Source organism: Penaeus vannamei, chromosome 3, assembly GCF_042767895.1.
Source record: "Penaeus vannamei isolate JL-2024 chromosome 3, ASM4276789v1, whole genome shotgun sequence".
Lineage (NCBI taxonomy): Eukaryota > Metazoa > Arthropoda > Malacostraca > Decapoda > Penaeidae > Penaeus > Penaeus vannamei.
The window spans coordinates 52,566,364-52,581,363 of record NC_091551.1 but is presented as its reverse complement, the minus strand read 5'-3'; positions in this window follow the sequence as shown (position 1 = coordinate 52,581,363).

Sequence of the window (15,000 nt, the reverse complement as noted above, 5' to 3'; positions counted from 1 at the left end):
CTGAGGTAATCAAGTCGGCAGCTTCATGTTTAAAAGAACGACTTTGATCACCGACAACACTACCGGGTGATGGGGCTTGGAAGGGAGAAGGGGGGAAGGGAGGAGGGGGCAGGGGAAGGGAGGAGGGGAAGGGGAAGGGTCTTGGAAGGGAGAAGGGAGGAAGGAGGGAAGAGCGGAAGGGAGGAGGGAGGAGGGGGAAGGGAAGGAGTTGGGAAGGAGGGAAGGGGGGAGGGAGATGGGTGAAGGAGCAGTGAGTGGGTAGGGGGACTGAGGTAGGGGGGTTGGGAAATGTGTAAGGGAATGGGATAGGGAGAGGGAGGAGAGGGAGAAGGAGACGAAGGGTGGGAGAGGGAAGAGGAAGGGGGAGGAGGAAGGTGAAGTGGCAAGGGAAGGAGAGAGGGAGAGGGGCGGCAAGTGGCAGGGAGCAGGTTGAAAAGGCAGTGAGTGGGTAGGGCCATTGCGGTATGGCGGTACTGAAGTGGCGAGGGAGAGGGAAAAGGAGACGGAAGGGAGGGGGAAGAGGTTGGGGGAGGAGAGAAGAGAGGGAAGAGGGTTGGGAGGAGGTAAGACAAGGGAGAAGGTAAGGGAGAAGGTAAGGAGGACGGGAGAAGAGAAGGAGAGATAGGAGAGAAGAAAAGAAATAGGAAGGGGAGAAGAAACGAAGCCAGCAGAAGAATGGAAGAAGAGAGAGAACGAGAAGAGAGGCGGAGGGGCAGAGGGAAGTGGGCAAGGAAGAGGAGGAAACGAGAAGGGAGGCGAGTGTTAGTGGGGAAGAAAGAGGAAGGGAGGGAGAGACGAGGTAAGAGGGGAGGGAGGGAGGGAGGGAGGGAGGGAGGAGGGAGGGAGAGAGACGAGGTAAGAGGAGGGAGAGACGAGGTAAGAGGGAAGGGAGGGAGGGAGGGAGGGACGAGGTAAGTGGGGAGGGAGGGAGGGAGGGAGAGATGAGGTAAGAGGGGAGGAGGGGAGGGGGGAGGGGGGGAGGAGGGTCAACCTTATACGTCAATCATCTTCCGACAAAGACACTACAGGCAATCAAGGCACCGCGTGTACATTGCTATTTACATAAAATGTTTTATAAACAAACACACAAATGAAACAACATTCTTCAAATACACCAAGACGAATAAATAAAAATAAGTAAATAACCAACTATAACAAATAATAAACAATAACAACAAAAACAGCACCCAAATACACCAAGACGAACAAATAAAAATAAGTAAGTAAACAACTAACTATAACAAATAAAAAACAAACAAACAAACAAACAAAAAATACACACAAACACATCAAGAAATTTCCCGAACAACAAGAAAAGGCCAGAGAGGCGGCGGCAGTGACTTCAAAATACCCTAAACACCCCCAACAATACGCCCCCATACCCCCCTCCTTGCCCCCACCCTCCCCCCCTCCTGCCACAAACATACCCACAATACCCCCATCCATCAGGGTATATGGGGCGCCCGAGTGGGGGTGGGGGTGGGGGGGTGGGGAGGCACTCTTCCGCGGTTGTGTGTGTCCTTCGGTTTTCTCGTCTGCTTACTTATCATTTATTTATCCAGATATTTCATATGTCTGTGTTTACTGATTCGTTGAGGTGTGTTCTTTTACTTCTTTATTTTTCTCCACGTGTATTTATTTTCTTCTAATATGTCTATTTATTTAGGTTTATTCATTTTTTTTATTAATTTATCTGGTTAGGCTTCTTCACTCGTACTTTCTTTTTCTCTTATTTCTGCATTTCTTTATTTCCTTTATCTCCCTTCCCCCGTTCTCCTTTCTCCTCCTTTTCCCTTTCCCTCCCTCCTTCCTTCCCTCCTCCTCCCTCTCTTTCACTTCTCTTCCCTCTTCCATGAAATCCATCTTGCTTAGGCCTACTGTCCCATGCGTGTCAAATCGGCCTTATTCTCACAGCCTTGGAACTCGCTCAGATTTTACTCTCCATCACGTACTTGCGGATTTACGTTAGGCTAACATTTCTCTTCAATTGCGCATTTACAGATTTGTATTACGTTGTATATTTAAAGATCCAATATACGTTTTGGATTTCTCCGTCACTTGTCCGCCGATTTGCGTCACGTTAGGTACAGATTTTATAATCACTTTCTTAAAGATTTATGTTATGTGGCAGATTTCTCCGCCACACATATATTTAGTTGTATGTTACACTACCACTTCATCCATCACGCATTTACAGTATTATGTTACGTTACAGATTTCTCCATTACCTATCTACAGATTTTATATAAATCACAGATTCCATAATCACATACTTATAAACATACGTTACAATGAAGATTCCACAATCACGTATCTACAAATCTAAGGAAAATTACAGATTTCATAAGTAAGTCCTTACAAATATACATTAAGATACAAATTTCACAACCACCCATCTACAAATCCAAGATAAATAACAGTTGTACATATACGCAACGATACAGAATTTCACCACCAACCACCTACAACCTCAGAAAAAATAACAAACACCACAATTACGTACTTGCAAAAATTTCACCATCAACCACCTACAACCTCAGAACAAATAACAAACACCACAATTACGGACTCGCAAAAATTTCACCATCAACCACCTACAACCTCAGAACAAATAACAAACACCACAATTACGGACTCGCAAAAATTTCACCGTCAACCACCCACAACCTCAGAACAAATAACAAACACCACAATTACGGACTCGCAAAAATTTCACCATCAACCACCTACAACCTCAGAACAAATAACAAACACCACAATTACGGACTCGCAAAAATTTCACCATCAACCACCTACAACCTCAGAACAAATAACAAACACCACAATTACGGACTCGCAAAAATTTCACCATCAACCACCTACAACCTCAGAACAAATAACAAACACCACAATTACGGACTCGCAAAAATTTCACCATCAACCACCTACAACCTCCAGAACAAATAACAAACACCACACACCACGGACTCGCAAAATTTCACCATAAATACCACCTACAACCCTCAGAACAAATAACAAACACCACAATTACGGACCTCGCCAAAAATTTCGCATCAACCACCTACAACCTCAGAACAAATAACAAACACCACAATTACGGACTCGCAAAAATTTCACCATCAACCACCTACAACCTCAGAACAAATAACAAACACCACAATTACGTACTTGCAAAAATTTCACCATCAACCACCTACAACCTCAGAACAAATAACAAATACGTACTCGCAAATATACGTTACGCTACAGATTTCACCACCAGCACGTCACGATCGGCCCACAGCCACAGCATCCACAGTAAGACCCCATCGCAACTGGAGCAATTATACTACGACGCAATACTTAGCACAACGCTTCTTTTATGAAAGTATAGCCTCCTCTTCCCCTAATAATAATGACACTTAAAACTTTTTTCTTCTCCATTTTTTTTCTCTTCTCTTCTACACTCTTTTCTCTTTATCTTTCTTCTGCTTCCTCTTTCTTCCTCGTCTTTCTTTATTATTATTATTATTCTTTCTTTCTTTTTCTTTCTTCTTCTTCTTCTTCCTTATCACCATTACAGTCTTCTTTCCTCCCCTCCTCGTGATTCTTCTTCCTCTACCTTCAGTCCTTACCTCATTCTACTCAATCTTCTCCATCTTCTTCTTCTTCTTTTTCTTCTTCTCCTTCTTACTTATCATCATCACATTCTTCTTTTCTCCCCTCCACGTGATCCTTCTTCCTCTTTCTCTGTCCTTACCTCCTTCTCCTCAATCTTCTCCCTCTTTCCTCGGATTTTCGTCCAGTCATCACTTCATCTATCCCATTCTTCACATTCTTCTCCTATCCTTACTTCCCTTTCATTCTAATACTACATTTTCTCTCTCCTCCCTTCCCTAATCCACTCCATACACGGCAAGTATAGCGAAAGAGATGGATAAACATGGATAAACAGACTTCAAAGCTTGGTAGATAAGATAGCTAGGCCTATACACCAAATCGAAGCAACTGGAGGCGACGGTAACGGGGTGAGATGGGAGACATATTTGGAAATGGAGTGGAAGGGGGGGTAGGGGAAAGGGAGGGGAAGGGGGGTAGGGGAAAGGAGGAGGGAAGTTGGGGGTGGGGGGAAAAGAGAGGGAAGGGGTGAGGGAAAGGTGAGGTGAAGAGGGGATGGGGATGAGGGGAAAGTGAGGTGAAGGGGGAAAGGGGTGAGGGGAAAGAGAGGGGAAGGGGAATTGAGGGGGAAGAGATGAGTTGAAGGGGGGAAGGAGAGGGGAAAATTGAGAGTGAAAAGGGGGAAGGGGTGAGGGGGAAAGAGAGGAGAGGAAGAGGAAAACGGAGGAAGGGGAGAAAGAGAAACGAGGTTAAGACGACGAGGCGTGGGGAGGAGGGGCTGAGGAAATGAAAGAGGCTACAGAGGAAGGGGAGGAGGAGGCAAGGGAGGAGGAGAAAGGAAAGAAAAATGAGGAAGCAAAGGAGGAAGGGAGGGGAGGAGTGGGAAGGGAACTAGGAAGGAGAGAAGCAGAAGGAAGAGGATGAGGGGAAGAGGAGGCAAGAAAAGAAGAAAGGGAGAGAGATCATGAGAAAATAAGAATGGGAGCAGAAGGTGAAAGGGTGAAGGATAGCAAAGGGGGAAGTAAAGTAAAAGGATGGAAGGGAGACAAGAAAGGGGAAGGACAAGAGAGAGAGAGAAGGTGGTATCAACGAAGGAGGGAGAGAGAGGATGGAGGGGAGGAGCGACAAAGGAGGAGGAGAAAGGAGATAAGAAAAGGGAAAGACAAGAGAAATAGGGAATGGCAGCAAGGAAGGAGGGATAGAGGAAGGAAGAAAGGGAAAAGGAGGGGAAGAAAGGGAGACAAGAAACGGGAAAGAAAAGAGAAAGTGGGAATGGCAGCAAGGAAGGAGGGAGAGAGGAGGGAAATGGGGAAAAGAAGAGAATAAGGGAGCACAAGAACAAGCGTCGCGTGAGACAATTTAAACGTTCCGGGGCTGAGCTGAGCTGTGTGTGTGTGTGTGTGTGTGTGTGTGTGTGTGTGTGTGTGTGTGTGTGTGTGTGAAATGAACACGGGAGAAGAGGAAAATGAAGGAAAAGTGAAAGAAAAAAAAGAGAAATATGGAGGTAAACCCAAGAGAAATACCAAATGTTTACTGGCAAAGAAATAACAGAAACATTTACAGCATCTCATTCAAATCATACCCGCTCCCCTTTCCCTCCCTCCCTCCCTCCCCCTCTCTCCCTCTCTCTCTCTCTCTTTCTTTCTCTCTCTCTCTCTCTCTCTCTCTCTCTCTCTCTCTCTCTCTCTCTCTCTCTCCCTCCTTCTCAACCCTGTCTCCCAATCCCATGCATTGAAACTCATAGGAACATCTTCCAAGACCTTTTCAATCTTCCCTTTGCCTTCTGCCCCTACCATCCCCACCCCTCCTCCCCTCCCCCACCCCCACGCACTGCAATGACCCCATGTTTGGAGCTCAGGGTGGAGGGGGGGAGGGGTGAAGGAGGAGGGGGGAGTGGAGGGTGAAGGAGGAGGGGGAGGGGAGGGTGAAGGAGGAGGGGGGAAGGGTGAAGGGAGTAGAAGGAGGGAGGGGGTGAAGGAGGAGGGGGAAGGAGAAGGAGGAGGGGGAAGGGGTGAAGGAGGAGGGGAGTGGAGGTGAAGGAGGAGAAGGGAGGAGGGGTGAAGGAGGAGGGGGAAGGGTGAAGGGAGAGGGAGGGGGAGGGTGAAGGAGGAGGGAAGGAGAAGGAGGAGGGGGAAGGGGGTGAAGGAGGAGGGGGAGGGGGTGAAGGAGGAGGGGGGGTGGAGGGTGAAGGAGGAGGGGGAGGGGGGAAAGGAGGAAGGGGGTGAAGGGAGGAGGGGAGGGTGAAGGAGGAGGGAGGAGGTGAAGGAGGAGGGGAGGGTGAAGGAGGAGGAGGGGGAGGGTGAAGGAGGGAGGGGAGGGGGTGAAGGAGGAAAGGGGAGAAGGAGGAGGGGAGGGGGGTGAAGGAGGAGGGAGTGGAGGGTGAAGGAGGAGGAGGGGAGGGGTGAGGGGTGAAGTGAGGAGGAGGGAATTGAAGGAGGGAGGGGTGAAGGAGGAGGGAAGGGGGTGAAGGAGGAGGGAGGAAGGAAGGGAAGTGGGGGGAGGAGGGTGAAGGAGGAAGGGGGAAGGGGGTGAAGGAGGGAGGGGGGAGGGGGTGAAGGAAATTTGAGGGGGGGAGGGGGGTGAAGGGAGGAGGGGGAGAAGGGGTGAAGGAGGAGGGGGAGGGGGGGTGAAGGAGGAGGGGGAAAGAGGGGGGTGAAGGAGGAGGGGGGGAGGAGGGTGAAGGAGGAGGAGGGGGAAGGGGGGAGTGAGGGTGAAGGAGGGAAGGGGAAGGGGGTGGAAGGAGGAGGAGGGGGGGAGATTGCAGGGGAGGAAGGGGAGGTGAAGGAGGAAGGAGGAGTGCAGGGTGAAGGAGGAAGGGGGGAGTGGAGGGTGAAGGAGGGAGGGGGGAGGGGGTGAAGGAGGAAGGAGTAGAGGGAGGATGGGTGTCTGGTCTGACACCCTGCGTCGTGACTTGCAGAATATGCTAATTCGAAAATGCCTTTTAGGATTCCATTGCGGAGATTGTGTGATACCCGTCGTTATCAGCGCTCGAGAGACAACTGTGCCGCTGCTTAAGAGGTCCTTAAAAATGTACATATATGTGCATGTGTGCGCGCGTTTGTGTGTGTGTGTGTGTTTTAGTGTGTATGTGCGGTGGTAGTGTTTGTGTGTGTGTGTGTGTGTTTTTGCGTGTGTGTTTGTGTGTGTGTGTGTGTGTGTGTGTGTGTGTGTGTGTGTGTGTGTGTGTGTGTGTGTGTGTGTGTGTGTGCGTGTAGGTGCGTGTGCGTGCGTGCACATGTGTATGTGTGTCTGCGGAAGTAACGTGCGTGGGTGTATACTCACATGCACACATACGTCCATACTTACATGCCTTTGTCCATATGAATACAACAAAACAACCAAGAAAACAAAATAGGAAACAGCCAACCCAAGGAAAACACAAAAGATAATACCATCGCCCAAAAGATGTTGAGGAAAAATAAATTTCCAGACTCGACAGGACCACAAACGCGAGTGACCTTTGACCTGGCAGCGGGCTTTATCACCTGTAATCGGGGGGTTTGTTTATCTCAGGTCACCAGGGGAAAGAATAATGAGTGATCGGGTGAATGAATGAATTAGGAAATGAAGAAATGGGTGGTGAGTGAATGGAGATACGGAGAGGAAGGGAGAGGGGGAGGGAGGGGGAGGGAGAGGGAGAGAGAGGGAGGGAGGGAGGGGAAACAGAGAGAGAGAGAGAGAGAGAGAGAGAGAGAGAGAGAGAGAGAGAGAGAGAGAGAGAGAGAGAGAGAGAGAGAGAGAGAGAGGAGAGAAGGAGGAAGAGGAAGAAGGGAGGAAGAGGAGAGAGAGAGCAGAGGAGGAGGAGGAGGAGAAGGAGGAGGAGGAGGAGGAGGAGAAGGAAGAAGAAGAAGAAGATGAGCAACAACAACAACAACAACAACAAGGAAAGGGAGATGGAGGAAAGGAATTGACACCAAGACGACAACAAGTTCCCACAAAAGCCTGGTCATCCATGCCATCAGGTCGTTGCTACGCGGCGGTCGTGAGAAGAAGGAGGAAGAGATGAAGGAGAAGGAGAAGGAGGAAGAAAGAAGTAAAAGAGAAAGAGGAGGAGGAGAATGGGGTGGGGGGAGGAGGAGGAGAATGAGGGGTGTGGACGAGGAAGAGGAGGAGAAGGATAGAGAGAAGGCAACAAGAAGGATGGTGATGATGACAGGGGGAGGAGGGGAGGAGGAGGAGGAGGAGGAGGATAAGGAGGAGGAGGAGGAGGAGGAGGAGGAGGAGGAGGAGGGAGGAGGGAGGATGAAGGCGAAAGAAGGAGAAGAACAACAACAAGGTGAAGGAACAAGGAAAAGGTAGAGGAAGAGAAACAGATGCAACACAACAAAAACAAACAGAAAAAAAAACAAGAACGAAGAGGACACCAATAATCTAAAAAGGAAAATACCAAGACCAAAAACAAACAAACAAACCGGCCAAGAACACGTGACGAGGAGGAAGAAAACAAAACAATATCTACTCTCATCGTAATCCCCATTCAGCATCCCCCGCATTCATTGGAGATCAACTCGATTTGCAAACTTCCCCCCCCCCCCCCGCATATAAAAACTTCCCCGAGACGGCCTCTTCTTGGAAAAGGTTGAGGAAAAACAGCGCCCTCAGAAAGCCCCATTGCAGCGTTGCACAGGCGGCAAACAATCAAGTCTCTCTCTTCTCGACTTTCTTTCTGCACTCTCCTGCTTCTTTTTTCTACTTCTTTCTCTTCTTTTTCTTCCTCCTCCTCCTCCTCCTCCTCCTCCCTCCTCTCTTCTCCTCCTCCTCCTCTTCTTCTTCTTTTATACACTTATTTCTCTTCTTTTTTCTTCCTCCTCCTCCTCTTCTTCTTCTGTTTATACTCTCTCTTCTCTTCTTCTTCTTCTTCTTCCTTTTCTTCTTATCCTTATTCTTCTTCTTCGGCTTCCATTTGTTTTGCTATTCTTTATTATAATCTTTTTCTCTTCTTACTTTCTCTGTTGCTACTATTAATACTTTCTCACATTCACCCACCATCACCTCCACCTTTCCTCCTACTACCGCCACCAACTCCACACACCTTCCCCCTCCACCATATCCCCAACCCACCACACCACCCTCTCTCCCTGCTCTCCCTCCACCCACCACCTCCACCACATCCTTTAACCCCACACCCTCCCCCTCCACCACATCCTCCAACCCCACATCACTCCACCCCCCCCTCCACCATCACATCCCCAACCCCACACCCACCCCTTTCCCCTCCACCATATCCCCTAACCCTGGCACATCACCCCTCCCTGCTCTCCCTCCACCACATCCTCCAAACCCCACACCACCCCCACACCCCCTCCCCCCTTCACCACATCCCCCAAAACACACCATCTCCCTCCACCACACCACCCCACAACATCCCCCCTAACCACACTCCACCCTCCCCTTCCCCCAACACCCACCCCATCTCCCCCACATCCCTCCAACCCCACACCCCTCCACCCCCCCCCCCACCACATCCCCCAACCTCCTCACTAATTCATCTCCCTCCACCACACCACCCCCACAACATCCCCTAACCCCACACCACCCCCTCCCTGCTCTCCCTCCACCCACCACCTCCACCACATCCTTTAACCCCACACCCTCCCCCTCCACCACATCCTCCAACCCCACATCACTCCACACCCCTCCCCCTCCATCACATCCCCAACCCCACACCACCCCTCTTTCCCCTCCACCATATCCCCAACCCCACACCTACCGTCCCTCCTGCTCTCCCTCCACCACATCCTCCAAACCCCCACACCACTCCACTCCCCTCTGCCCACCACATCCCACAACCCCACACCATCTCCCTCCACCACACCACCCCCAACAACATCCCCTAACCACACTCCACCCCTCCCCTTCCCCAACACCACCCCCACATCTCCCCCACATCCCTCCAACCCCACAATTCCCTCCTCCACCCCCACCCCACCACATCCCCCAACCTCACACCATCTCCCTCCACCACACCACCCCACAACATCCCCTAACCCCAAACCATGCCACCCCTCCCTGCTCTCCCTCCACCCACCACACCACCAGCTTTGATCCCCCAACCCCCAAACCACATCCCCCCATCCCAACCCTACCACCACACCACCCCCACAACATCCCCCTAACCCCACACCATACCATCCTCCCTCCCATCCCATCACCCCACCACATCCCCCATCCCAACCCTACACCACACCACCTCCCACAAACATCCCCTAACCCAACCCCACACCATCTCCCTCCACCACACCAGCCCCACAACATCCCCTAACCCCACTCCCACCCCCTCCCCTTCCCCAAACACCACCCCATCTCCCCCCACATCCTCCAACCCCACACCACTCCACACCCCCTCCCCTCCACCACATCCCCCAACCCCACACCACCTCCACACCAAACTACCCCTCCACCACTCCCCCCTCCCCCTCCTCCCTCGCAGCCTTCTCGAAAGAACAAAAAAGCCCCGCCTTCTCCGTCCTCGCGGAAAACGGCGGCTCGTAACAAGCGCGTCATTTCGGCTTCGACGCCAGGCGCCTCCTCCCGTCTACGGCGGTGCGGTTCCCTTTCTTTGTGTGTTTGTTTGTTCGTTTCTCTCTCTCTCTCTCTTTCTTTCTCTGTCTCTGTCTCTGTCTCTCTCTCTCTCTCTCTCTCTCTCTCTCTCTCTCTCTTTCTTCTCTGTCTCTGTCTGTCTGTCTGTCTGTCTGACTGTCTGACGGTCTGTCTGTCTGTCTGTGTGTTCGTCTCTTTCTCTCTCTCTCTCTCTCTCTCAGGCAGCTTCCGATTCCCTCGTTTATTTTTCCACTGCATTTGATCCTGTTTTTTCTTTTCTTTTTTTTTCTGTTTCTTGGGTTCGCCTTTTTATTTATTTCTCCGTCTGTCTGTTTATCTGTCTACTTCTATCTGCATTTGATCCTGTTTTTTTTTCTTTTGGTTCCCTTTTTTATTTACTCCTCAGTCTGTCTATTTATCTATCTACTTCTATCTGCATTTGATCCTGATTTTATTTCTTTTTCTGTTTCTTGGGTTCGCTTTTTTATTTACTCCTCAGTCTGTCTATTTATCTATTTATATGCACTTGGCGAATTGATCCTGTGTTCTCTTTTTTCCATGTTTTTGCCGTTTGTCGGTTTATCTATTGATTTCTTCATCTTTACCAATTGAAACCATGTTCTTTAACTCCTTTCCCATCTTCCCTTCATCTTCCTTCCTCTTCTCTCCCTTTATATCCTCTTCTTTGTACTTCTCCCTTCCACTTCTTGCCTCTTCCTTTCCTTTCCTCCCCATTCCATTACTCCGCCCCACGTCCCTCCTATTCCATTACCTTCCTCTCCTTACCCCCCCTTTCTTCCCTCTTCTTCCTTTCCCTCCTTCAGTACCCCTTCATTCCATTCCTTCCATTCCTACCCTACGCCTCCTACCCTCTCTTCCCCCCTCCTCCCTCCCCTCACCCACCACACACACACACACACACACACACACACACACACACACACACACACACACACACACACACACACACACACGCACACGCACAAAAAAAAAAAAAAAAAAAAATCTGCGGGTTCTTCAAGGCAACAGAATCATCACGATCGGACCCCGAACATGGTTTTTGCAGGTGGGGGTAGGGGGGTGGAGGTAGGGGATAGAGGAGTAGGGGTGGGGGGTGAGCGGAGTGGAAGCTTAAAGCAGTGGGGGTAGGAGTGGGAGGTGAGGGTGGGGTAGGGGTGGGAGTAGGGGTGGGGGTGAGGGTGGGGGTGAGGGTGGGGGTAGGGGTGGGGGTAGGAGTGGGAGGTGAGGGAATGGAATTAGGGAGTGAGGGTAGGGGGGTATCGGTAATGAGGAGTGATAGGCAGTGGATTTTACCAGCTGGGGTGAGGACTGGGGGTGGGAATGGAGGAGGGGTGTAGGGGTGAGGGGAGGAGACGCAGGGGCTTGACGGGGCTAAAAGGGAGGTGTGAAGATGGAATGTAGGGAGTAAGGGAGGATAAGGCAGCATTTTACCAGCTGGGGGTGAGAGGATGGGGTGGGAGGGTAAGGAGGAGATGCAGGGGGTTTACGGGATGGAGGGGTAGTGGGAGTAGAGGGGTGGGAATGGGGGGGGGTATGAGGGGGCAGGGTGGAGAGGTAGAGGGATAGAGGGGGAGATGGGGGAGGGAGTTGGGATAGGGTTAAGAATAAGGGAGGAGAGGGCAGGGGGAAGGGGAATGACAGGGGAAGAGTGTAAGGAAGGAAAGATGGAGAAGGGTAGGGGAACAGAGTGACAGGAAAGAAGGTAGGGGAGGGGGAGGGAGGGAAGAGGAGGGGGAATGGGGATAAGAAAACGTGTAAAGGAAGGGATATCCACTGCTCTCTTACTCCAAGATTTAAGGAGTATAAGGGGTGAGCACGAGCAAGGGTTAGAGGAATAGGGGGAAGAGAGTAAGGGAGAAGGGGGACGGGGTAGGGGGAAGAGGGAAAGGGGGAAGGAGGGTAAGGGATGAATGGAGAGAGAAAAAAGTAGAGAGATGGGGTCGGATTAGGGGGAAGGAGGAAGGGATAGGGAGAGGAGAAAAAGGGAGAATGGGGACGAGATAGGGGATGAAGAGGAAGGGATAGGGAGAATAGAGAAAGGGAGAACGGGGTACGGGGAAGAAGGAAAGGAAAAAGAGAAAGAGGTAGGGGGGGAGAGAGGAGGCAGAGGAGAAGGAGGGGGTCTCACGATTCTCGCCTACCTCCACCTGGCCGCTACAAGCTCCTACACCTTTTGTCTTCCAGGGTAACGTATTCTTTGCGTTACGGCCTGGGGTTGGCTTGGAAAGGGTTGGGAGGGGCTGGGAGGGGCCGGGAGGGGCTTGGTAGGGGTTGGGAGGGGCTGAGAGGGGCTCCAAAGGGCTGGCAGGGACCGGAAGGGGCTTGGTAGGGGTTGGGAGGGGCTGGGAGGGGCTTGGGATTGGCTTGGAAAGGGTTGGGAGGGGCTGGGAGGGGCTGGGAGGGGCTGGAAAGGTATGGAAGAGGCAGGGGAGGACTGGAAGGGGCTGGGTAGGGGTTGGGAGGGACTGGAAGGGGCTTGAGTTTGGCTTGGTAGGGGCTTGGGAGAGGCTGAAAGGAGCTGAAAGGGGCTGGGAGGGGCTAGGAGGGTCTGGAAAGGGTGGGATGAGGTGTGTAAGATGGGATAGGAAAGGAAGGAAAGAGAGGGGGAGAAAAGGGAAAGAAAGGAAGGAGAGAGGGGGAAAAGGGAAGGGAAGGAAGAGGGAGGGAAGAGGGGAGGGAACGGAATGAAACGGAATAGGAAATGGATGGGGAGAAAAGGAAGAGAAAGGGAGGGAGGATGGGATTGGATGAGACAGGATGGGACAGAAAGGGAGGAGGAAGGGAAGAGGGTGGACAGAGAGAGATGCAACAAGAGAAAGAAAAGAAAAGAAAAGAAAAAAAGAAAAGAAGAAAAAAAGAGATGAGTGGAAAGGGAGAAGGAGAAAGGAAAGGAGGGAGAGGGCAGGAGAGAGGGAAAGGAACAAACCGTGTTGCATAAGAGGCGGGGGTGGGGAGGGAGGACATTACCCCCCACTGGGAGTACTCGTCGTGCTCGTATCTGATTCGCAGTGACTAATTCGTGGCAGATGTTTCTCGAATGAAGAAGAAAGAAGGAGAGAGAGAGAGAGAGAGAGGGAGAGGGAGAGGGAGAGAGGGAGAGAGAGAGGGAGGGGAGGGAGGGAGGGAGGGAGGAGGGAGGGAGGGAGAGAGAGAGAGAGAGAGAGAGAGAGCGAGAGAGAGAGAGAGAGAGAGAGAGAGAGAGATAGAGAGAGAGAAAGAGAGAGAGAGAGAGAGAGAAAGTTAAACAGATCAACAAAAAAATGGAAATCGAGTAAGGCTAATTGAAAATATCAATCACACATCAATAGGCCTACAAAATCTATCCCTTCCTCCACCCCCCACCCTCCCCGTCACTTCACACTTCTACCTTTCCCACAAAAATCCGACCCATACACTCCCCCCTTCGCATACACCCCTACCCCCCACATACATTCCCTTTAACCCCCACTCTCTGGACCCCACACCTCCCCCCTCCCTATACCCCTCACTCTTTTTCACCCTAAATCCCCACTCTCCCCCAAGAGCTCACCCCCATAGACACCTAGCAACCCCCTTAACTTCCCCTTATTCCAGGATTTCCCTCCCCCCATCCCTCCCGCCTCAACCCTTTACTCCCTACTCCCACCCCAAACACGTTGCCTCATCCAAAAGCAATTTCTCCTGATTCCTCTCCTCTTCCCCTCTTTCTCTCTCTACCTCCCTCTCCCTCCTTTCTTTCCCTTCCCTTCCACTCCCTTCCTTCCTTCCTTTCCCTCTATATCCTCCTTACCTCCGTTTCTCCCTCTCTCTTTTTTCCTCTTCCTCCCACTACTCCCTCTTTCTCTCTCTACCTGCCTTCCTCTCTCCCTCTCCCTCTCTACCTGCCTCCCTCTCTCCCTCTCCCTCTCCTTCTCTCTCCCTCTCCCTCTCTAAACCTGCCTTTCCTCTCCTCCCTTTCCCTCTCCTTCTCTCTCCCTCTCCCTCTTTACCTGCCTTCCTCTCTCCCTCTCCCTCTCCTTCTCTCTCCCCTCTCCCTCTCTTACCTGCCTTCCTCTCTCCCTCTCTACCTGCCTCTCCCTCTCCCTCTCTACCTGCCTTCCTCTCTCCCTCTCCCTCTCCTTCTCTCTCCCTCTCCCTCTCTACCTGCCTCTCCCTCTCCCTCTCTACCTGCCTCCCCCTCTCCCTCTCCCTCTCCCTCTCTCCCTGCCTCCCCCTCTCCCTCTCCCTCCAAAACACCTTTTCGAAAATTCACCTCCGCGTCGAAACCTGTTCCGAACGGCGACCGCGGCATTTCATCATCTACAACCGGTGCCTGATAACAACTTCGGACGAAAAAAAGAGCTAATTAAAGAAAGGAATTGGTTATCATAAAAGTTGGTGTGAGGAGGAAGAAGAGAGAGAGGGGAGAAAAAGGAGAGGGAAGAGAGGTGTGCCCATAAAGGTTAATGGAATTGGAAAATGGCGGGGTCGGCCGTAACTGATTTTTGTGGCTCGGAAATCTTCAAGAAAAAGGGAAAGAAAGAAAGAAAGAAAGAAAAAATCAGAGCAGCAGTTTTTTTGTAACTGATTCTAATTTCGGTTATTGCACTCGCAAGAAAAACACACGAGCACGTTTTTATGTTTCGTTATTTTTTTCTTTCTTTCTTTCTTACTCCTTTTTCTTTCTTTCTTCTTTTCTGTCTGTTTGTCTGTCTCAAAAACGAGACAAAGAAAAAAGAGGAGAAAACAAGAGAGCAGAGAAAAAAAGGCGAAAAAAGGAGAGAGAAAAAAACCAAAGGAAAAGAAAAAAGAGAACAGAGAAAATAGAAAATAAAAGACAGAAGAGCAAGAATAAAAAAAAAGACAAAACAAAAAACGGAAAAA